The 9,315-nt window shown below is 47.2% G+C and overlaps 1 protein-coding gene across 23 annotated transcripts in view; it reads left to right on the forward strand.

Annotated features, from left to right (window-relative positions):
• Positions 1-9,315, forward strand: part of Tcf7l2 (transcription factor 7 like 2) — a 191,774-nt gene that overhangs the window by 1,545 nt on the left and 180,914 nt on the right. The gene's annotated exons all lie outside the window — the stretch shown is intronic.

The following is a 9,315-nucleotide window of genomic DNA, read 5'->3' on the forward strand; positions in this document are numbered from 1 at the left end:
CTTTTTCTCTGCCTTTTGTGGACTGGGTTTGTTTGCGCTTCGCCATGTTCTGGCTTTCCTTGCGCTTGCCTCGCGATTCGGGGAGCCTTTTCTTTCCCAGGCAGGGCTCTGTTGGGGTGGTGGGATGCCAATCTAAACTTTTAGTTTTTCTTTCTCCTTTTTTCCCTTTCTTTTTCTTTTTCCTACTCCTTTCTTTTCTCTCTTTTTTTTAAAGCTCTGATTTCCCCTCCCCCTCCCCTTGCTTAGTGGTGTTTGTTTCTTGTCCCTGGGAAGAGGACTGTGTGGCTCTTTCTTCTCCCTCTCTTCCTTCCCTCTTCTGTGCGTCTTGGGCTTTCCCCAGGTTAACCCCTTGGTTGCTGGCTGGGAGGCCGGTCCCGGGCCGCTCTGCGCGGATTCCCGGTGCCTTTGGCTCCAGGCGCTGCTATGCTGTGCGCGCAGCCTTGACCCTGCGGAAGCGCCCTGCGCTGTCCCCAGCCGGTCGTTTTTGTAGCTTTCTAGTGGTGATCGCAGGCTCGCGGGCCTCCTGGCCCCTTCTTCCACGGGAAGGTCACACTTGCCAGGCTTGGTCCACTTGCAGGCCCGGGGTTCCTGGGCGTGCTTTTCTCTGCAGACCCGGCAGGGCTTGGCTGCCCCACGCTACCTCGCTGCGAGCTGTGCGTGTTGGGAAGGCCGATTTGAAGGGCTTTTGGGTTTGTGTGTAGTCAGGATGGCCTGTTTTGAGTGGACTTTTGTGTCAAGGGAAACTCGGTGTCTTCGGATGGGGTGTAGAGGCCTTCTTTTCCCTGACCAGCTAGCTCACCGTGGGCCCCTGGGAAGGGGGCAGAGGCCAGGGTGAGCGCTTTCAAGGAGGTGTAGGAGACTTGGGGATGCCTTCCTGTCTGGGGAATCGGCTTCCCAACTTTGAGGGGCCCAGGGCAGCGCGGGGTGCCATGCTCCTCGGAAGCTCTCTGCGGCGTTACCTCCGGCACCCACCGTAGACATTTGTTCCTGTTCTCCCGGGGCCTCTGCCCCCTGCCCTCAGACTGTCCTCTGCTCCCCCACCCCCGAAAAAAAAAGAAAGAAAAGGAAAAAGAAAAACCTGGATTGCGGAGCTCTAGACACATTAGCCCGGTTTGTGCCTGTCTTCCCGGGGTTGTCACTTTGCACCTCTGGCCGTGGTTCCTACCTCGTGTTTACACACACTAGTTTTGTTTTTCCTCTTTCGTTCATTCAAGGTGGCAGTCTGGAATAATGTGCTCACTATTGAGCAGAGCTGGGATTGGAGTCAGTCAAATCTACAAGTGTTTTTAAGCATTAAAATATTAACTATCAAGTTTAACTTGTTTTTTTTTTTCTTTTTCTTTTTTTCCTTTTCCCTTTGGCTCTGGCAGAATAGCAAGAGCACGCTAGACCGGTAATTTTTTTTTTTTTTTTTTAGTGCCTAGGAAAGAGAAACAATCACCGCCCCCAGCCCCCCCCCAGCGCCCGTGCCTTCCTTGGAAGCCGGGACAGAGGTACAGCCTGACCTCGCCCAGCAGGGCCCGCGCTTTCCGGAGGCTGCTCGTCGGCCTCGGAAGCAGCGCCTGGTATTTTTCTTGGTAGCTGACGGGATCTTAAAGAATCGGAGTGTTAGCAAACGAGACCCACAACATTCCAATGTAATCCTGGGAATTTCCTCCTCCCCCTCCTCCTCTTCTCCTTAGGACGCAGACCTCCTTGGTTTTATTTTAAAATCCACTTAGCCACCCGAAAGGCCATCAGAATATTGAGCTTTGATGGCAGGCTTGTTGGCTTTCTTGACCCTTTTCAAACTGCACGTCCGTGACCGCTGGCGATCTGGCCACACCGTCGCTTCAAACCCACACAGTTGTGTTGTGCTGTAATTAGGAAACAGGGAAATTGTTAAAGGCAAATAAATGATTTCCCGGGGAGACGAGGAAGGCTCCCAACCCACGGCCCCCTTTGTGGGCTTTGTAGGAATAGACAGCGTCTAGTTATTTTAATTGTGGACATAGCGGGTGGCCCTGTGCTGTGACATCAGACTGACTCGGAGAAGGCATTTCTGAACCCAGTAGGCTGTTAGTATTTGCGTGTCAGACATCAGACTGCTTTGTGCACACTGCCTCTGCTTCTTTGCTTTCCCTTACCTGGATAAGCTTGTATGCTACAAAATTGAAGTTATTTATTTAGGCTGCTAAGCACAGTGTTGGCAAGGAGCTGCAAGGCGGTTGTATGTCCCTCTAGTGCCTTTGAACGCTTGGGCCAGCTTGCAATTCCAGATTCGATACAGCCCCGGGTGTAACACACAGGCCAGCCAGCGGTCCCGGGTCTGAAATTCTCAGGGTTTCCTAGGGTCTGGTTTTGTGAACGAGTTGTAAGCACAAATTCAGGATAACCTCATTCATTCTCCTTCCTCCTGGCCAGGGCCTTTTTGGTACATTTTCTGTAACTTGTGAGCAAGTACCAGCCAAAGGGTACCTTTAAAAAACAGATTCTCTGGAACCCCGGTTTCTGCTTTTCTGTTTAAGAATGTGAAGAATTAAGGAGTATCATTAGATTGGCTTTTGATGAATAATAGATCATCTCTAGAACAATCTTTTAATTACCAAAGAAGCCGTAAAGCCTGGTAGTAATGATTTTACTTTAAAACGACAAAGATTTCCTCAGAACGTTAATTTAATCTTTGCTACAGCAGTAGAAATGGCTTATGAAGAGGATGCATTCAGATAGAAACAAACATTAAGGAGAACTCTATCTGAGTACAGGGGAAGGGCTGGAAGTGCCAATATTCTGATTCGGGTACCATTGTGTTCTGGAGAATACTGTTACAGGATTGAGGTCCATTGGTAGGGGAAGTTTAACTTTTCTGTTTTTCCTCCTGGCTTGCCAGAAATGGTCCTGCAGTGCTGGGGACTGCGACAGGCGTGAGGTGGCATTTTCAGGGTATTCTCACAGCGCTTCATCTACCCAAAGCATTGGCTTTTCAGCACAACTGTTTGCTACTAGGTTGAGCAGATAAGTAACAGCATCTTGAATTCATTTTGGAGCATTTCAAGGAAATCGGGAGGGAGCCTGTTCATTGAGGAGGTTTTATTTAGCCCGGCAATTTTTTTCCCCCTGGCTTGCCGAAAAATGGATGTTTTCGACTTTCTCAAACGACATAATCCTTCCTGACACAAAAGATTGAGACCCTGGAGTGTGAGGGGTTAATGTTGGACCTTCCCTGTTGTCTTACCACCCCCCACCTTCACCCCTGATTGTTTTGACAACACTTTTCAAAGTGTGACATTCCAAGCCCCTCCATAACAATGTAATATTACTGTGATTACACAGGTCATTACATTTTAAATAGAGAACAATAAAATGCTTATCGCCTTGAAAAAGAACAGGTGCTCTCAGCCTTCTTTCGTATTTATGCTAATTGTTTTCATCTCCTTCAGAAATATTTATGGCAGACATGTTTAGATTTTAATCTCAATGCAGCAAGTCTTCTATGCTAATCTTGTAAGTTAGGGTTTAACGTCTGGGCTCAGCGTTCACTCAGTAAGCATATGATTATAAATCTAGTATGTTAGTGCTTTGCAGTTTGGCTTCCTGAAACCCCAGAAACAAATGCGGGGTTTGGGAGTCTGAAAGGCTTCTCCAGGAAAACCATTTTGGGGAGATCTTTGCTACCATTTAGGGGACGTCAGCGTTGACTGCTGTCCTTTATCTTAGATGTCGAAAAGATCTGGAGACTAACCATACTGTTTCTTGCTTGGAGTTCTCCGCCTGAATTTTCTGTTTCCTGAGAGAGATTGCCTTTGGAGTTGCTGCTGGCTGTTGGCTAGCTTTCTGTTCCATAGCCAGCTATGAAAAAGTTACAGGAAGGTTTCCCAGAGTGACATCTAGAACGCTGCTGCATTCTCTGTTAGTGGAACTGGGTGGCTGCAATTCTGCATGCCATTTAAAGGGGGGGGGCATTTAATGATTATACCAGAGGCTATGCTTTTCCAGATTAGGGTGGAAGTCTTTTCAAGATCTGAGCACCTTCTCCCGTCTCACAAGGTGCCCAGGTGCATAGGGAAAGTGTCTTCAGAGACCATCCATCCGAGAAGTGCTGGCCTGCTCTCTCCCATGCACAGAGGGGAGAGGAGAGGAAGGATTTTGTGTTTTTTTCAGATGTCACACAACAGGGGCTCCCGAATCACGTTAACAATGCACTGTAGAGAAAGGACAGCTGCAAATTTTTGTGTGGACTCGTGTTTAGGACCGTGACTAAAAACTCCCGAGGACCTTTCCCCCAGCTGTCTGGAAGTTATGTGGAAGTTGGTTTATTGGCAGTTAAGTATGGGACAACCTGGATTTAGCAGATGCTTTCTCCTGCACAGGAAGTAGATGACATTGTACTGGGGGTAGGGAGGAGACGAGGCAGGGAATGATTTACTCCCTTAAAAAAAAAAAAATCTCAGCGTTGCCAAATAAATAAGCTTCCAAGGAAGTAGGTGCTAGCTAGATTTTTAGTCTTGGTGGGAGTGGAATTTGATGATATCTTTGGCTACTTTTATAGCTTTGCCGACTCATTTCAACGTTTTGAAAAGGAGAGCTGACCAAGATTCTCTAGGGTTTTGTTTTGTGTGTGTGTGTGTGTGGTGGGTATCTGAGTTTCTTTAGGGAGTAGAAATTGGCAACCTTGTAAGTAAATCTTCAGCTTGGATTTATAATTTATAATTGAGCACATTTGTGAAGGAAATGGTTAATTTTACAACCAAAGGCGTGCTTGCGCCCCGACAGGGCCCTGCTGAAAGACATGTGCCCCAGTCCTTTGCTGGCAAGCTCCCCGAGTCATAAATCCACGGGCTTTATTTGCAGCCCATAACACTTATGAATGTTGAGATATTTGACGCCACGTTGCCCTTATGATATTCAAGGTCCGCAGACATTGGCAGTGGCTCAGATTTCTCTCACTAATTATAAGCAATGAGATGGGGGGGGGTGCATCGCAAGAGCTGTTCTCCCCTCTCCTCCACCCACCCCACACTTCTTCAGCCCCCGTTGACTTAGACAGGCATCCCCTTCTTTTGGCAGCAGACCTGTTCTTTGCTCTAAGCTATTGTTCTATAGGTTTATAAAAGAGCACTCTGAGGGCTGGGAATTCAGGGGACTCCACTCTAATGCTCTTTTCAAAAGCAAAGTTGCTTGGGGTGTTTGCTTCTTTCTCCTTTTCTTCTGCATCCCCCTCTTTACTCTCTTAATCCCTCACTTTTCCTGGAGACCACTTTGGCTCTCCTGTGCATATTTCCCACAATGCTTAAAGAAACCTGATATGGGAGAATGTACTTTCATTTAAAAGATGTTCCACCAGGCTAGAAGGGGAAATACACATTGTATAGTGTTCTGGTTGATACGAAGGCTTAGGAAGAAGTGAGGTACAGTGAGAAAGCCTGTAAGAAGAATTTAATAGAAAGCAAGCAAAACAAAACAGAAACAGTTAATGGTGGGACTGGGGGGGGCACCCTGCTCTGTGGAAACTGTATCCAGCCAGAGGTGCAGAGGAAATGATTGAGAAGTATTGAAGAGCAGGGGGTGGACAGAATGGGCCTTGTGTGGGACAGGAGGACAGTGGCTGGAACCCTGCAGTGCTATGTGGCTTTTGCTCTGGAGTGAGAGACCGGCTGCAATCCTGTCTTTACCCATGCTGTTCTATCTGGCAACCAATATGTTTCCTATCAGTTACCCCCAAACATCTGGAGGTGGAGAGTCTGGCTGGAGAATTATCTGAGGTCCAGATCCAGCTGTGAGAGAAGGTTTAACTAAGTTTTAAAGAGTCGATTGTTTTGGCGAACATCAGGCGAAGTGGGCCACATAGTGCTGTTGTTGCTTCCACCACCGCTGCTGTGTGTGTGTGTGTGTGTGTGTGTGTGTGTGTGTGTGTGTTTAAGCAAGTGTGGGGACTGCTGAATGGTACAACCATTTCTAGGCAAATGCTTTCCCTCCAATCCAACTCAAGTTTAAAGACCCAGGCTGAAAGGTTTTATTTTCTAATCAATGGAATGCAGAAACTTACTAGCCCTTAGGGATCTGTGAATCCCTTAACAGCTCATTACAAGGACTGGGCTGTGGGATCTTTGAAGGGTTATCAGGCATGGTGTTTTTCCGCTTTTCCCAGGGTAGGTTTTCTTCCTTAGGCACATCTGATTTTGTGTGGGTAATTCAGTTTGTGTTTTATATATATATATATATATATATATATATATATATATGAATGAAGTGGCCCTAGATAGTTCATGCTGCAGTGGGAAGACATAGCTATTGGTAATGTCAGTTCTGAAGGAGTTAACAATGGCCTGCCCAAGTTTGGCATCATGAAAATAGATGTGAGGCCTGGTAGGCATTAGCAGGGCCCGGCACATTTACAGAGCCTAATTAGTACGCACTGTAATTGTTCATGGTCTGCCAGAAGAAGTAATACTCAGGAAAGCGGAGTCCCTCTCTTGCAGTCTCCAGTTTAAAACCGATAAATCACTCGCATATTTGTGTAGTGATTCAAATGGAGCTAAGACCTCTCCCATCCCAACATGTGGTAAATTGTAAAGTCAATGAATTGCAGATGTAGGGCTACAGTGAGATCCTCCACGAAATTCACGATGAATGGTAAAGAGTGACGCTATAAATATTTACTGAGAAGATAACTAGATTCCCCCGTACTGGGCCAATTATGATGTACTAAATATATTAGCAAAAATGCTTGAAAAAAATTGCGAGGATCCGTGTGGGTCTTTGGGTGGATTTGTTTGTTTTAAAAAGTGAAATAGAGGCACTGCGTTACTGTCCTATCAGTGTGGGTGAGCTGGGGACGCTCCATGGCATACCCAGGGAAGGACGCAGGAGAGCCACATTAATGCCAATTAATTCATTATGAGTTCTAGCTCTGGGACGACGGCGCATCGTTCTGCGGGTGTTCTGTAGCAAGTGTTAATGAAAACTGCTGCGTTAAGAACATGCTTCAGCACTTCAGCCCACGTGCCCCTGTGTGCTGGAACTGTGGCTTCAGCTTCCCTCCCAGATGAAGAACTTTAATTATGTTTTGATGTTTAAAGCACACCAACTAGTCTCTCCTCAACCCAGGAGAGCCTACAGCTATCTGCACCAAGCTCAGCCCCTGCCTTTCTTTGCCAGGGATTCTAGCTTCTGGAGAAAAACAATGAAGGGAGCATCCCCCGGTAGAGGCGCGGAGAAAACTTTCTTGAAGCGATTCTCCCGACCCCTCCCCCTTGTTTCCTTTTAGAGGATTTTGGTCTCAGGCAATGTTGCGAGTCAATACTTCTTTCCCCAAATGTGAGTAGGTGGGTGTGTATGAAAGCTGTAAAAGTTAATGACCCACGCCTGACTCATAGCTCAGGGTTTCAAGTTGAGAAGTGGGGAATGAAAAGAGAGAAAGAAATTAATGAGGGTAAAGAGACATGCGCTGGAACCATCAATGGGGCAGTGGGAGAGCCCGTTCTAAGGTCTGAGGGCGCGTTCTGTGGCGTGTGTTTTCCTGTGGTAGAATACCAGGAAGTAAAGAGGCACTGCCTTTGTTAGACGGTGGTTTTAGGGTGTTGCAAAGATTCTCTGTCTGGATCTCCGCAGGGATTGTGAACCCAGGAATCTACTAGCCATCCCCGTTTGCACCTCCCCCCCCCCAAGTGTGAGATTTCTCTGGCACTTTTTAAGCAGACAGTATCAGAATGTCAGGATGGGTGGAAGTCACCCAAGTCCTGCGCAAGAGTCTATTTTTCCATTGAGTGAAAAGCCCCAGTTATTGTGGTGGGGTGGGGCGTGTTTGTTTCTGCCTCGGTCTCCCCAAAAGGATGAGGACCTAAGACAAAGTCTCAGATAAACTATTAAAAAAAACATTTAAAAACTGGTGATGTGGAAATTACAGTTCAAGTGAGAAAAAGGCAGAAGGAAAATAGACCAAGACCCCAAGAAAACCCAAGCTGCTTAGGAAATGGATGAGTGAGTGCATACGTGCATGCGTGTGTGTGTGTGTGTGTGTGTGCGTGTGTGTACTCGCGTGTGTGGGCATGCAAGTGCGCCTGTGCACATGTGCATACAGATAGATATGAGACAGCCAGGTGATTCATAAAACTGAAAAGTAAGCCTGTGCCCCGCCTCATCCCTTAAGTCACGTGGACGGTGCAGAAGTTCCTCTTCTCCCCATTGGAGGACTGCTGTTTTGTTTGTGGCTTGGAGCATGAGATTCCTGTGGTTGACAAAGGCCGTTTCCTCTTCTTTCCCCGGGTATCTCTGATCTCCAGTATCTGCAGCATCAAATTTAGAGTCAGTGGTAATGATTAGAAATAAAGCCAGAGGAATCAAGATAGGGTAATAAGGGAAGCAGAGAGTGTTGCAAGCATTTGCCTAAACTGTCGACTCTTCCTGACTCTTCTGGACCAGACGGGGCCTGGCTGCTTGGGTGCTCTAATAGGGAGGGGTGTCTGACTGTTGTGACTTAGGAAGGGAAGGTGTTATTTTGTGGGGCTTCCTAGGAGGGAAGGAAGGAACCAAGTCTGCTGGCACCCTGGACCGTCCAAGGGGCGAGGCTCTTATCCTGAGCACCAGACACACCCACATAAGGAAGCCACAGAGATGGGCTGGGGAAGTGACTTGGAGCCTTCCAGGTGACCTGTACAAAACGGGTTGAACATTTTTAATCTCAGATAAGGCATAAGCCATCTTGCCCTGGACCTCTGTCTTTGTGTAACCTCAAAACACAGAGGCCTAAACAGGCTTTGTTTTCACCTTTCTTACTGTGGGGTGGGAGGCAGAGGCAGGAAAACAGGAGCTGGTTCAGGCTGGAGTGCCAAGTTCTTATGGAACATCTGCATTATATCTTTAAGAAGCTGGGCTGTAAACAAACAAAGCCGCTTCATGATTTATAGGGAAGCAAAAAATACGCTGGTTACAGCCTGTGTTTCAGAAAAGCATTTTTGGGGAAAGCGAGGGTAGAAACCCCAAGAAGAAACTAAAACATTTGGTATTCTTCGCTCTGGCTGGAGGGAGCCTAGGTTCCGAATTCTCTAGAACACATTGGTTGGTGGCTGGGAGAAATCTTATTTACTGAGGGAGCCTTTTGCACTGGCTGGGGCTGGGAGTGGGTCATAGGATTCCTGCACTGCAGAATATACCCTAAGGAAGTTACATTGTTTGGAGGTGTAAAAACGGTGTGGGGGCGAATATAGGCCCACACAGGCTTCCTGTGCAGGCACGCTTAACTGGAGGTAACTTGGTTCTTGATGCAGGCTTCTCTGCTAGTGTCTTTAGAAACTTTCGGGTGTGTGTGTGTGTGTGTGTGTGTGTGTGTGTGTGTGT

Source organism: Microtus ochrogaster, chromosome 8 (genome assembly GCF_000317375.1).
Source record: "Microtus ochrogaster isolate Prairie Vole_2 chromosome 8, MicOch1.0, whole genome shotgun sequence".
Classification (NCBI taxonomy): Eukaryota; Metazoa; Chordata; class Mammalia; order Rodentia; family Cricetidae; genus Microtus; species Microtus ochrogaster.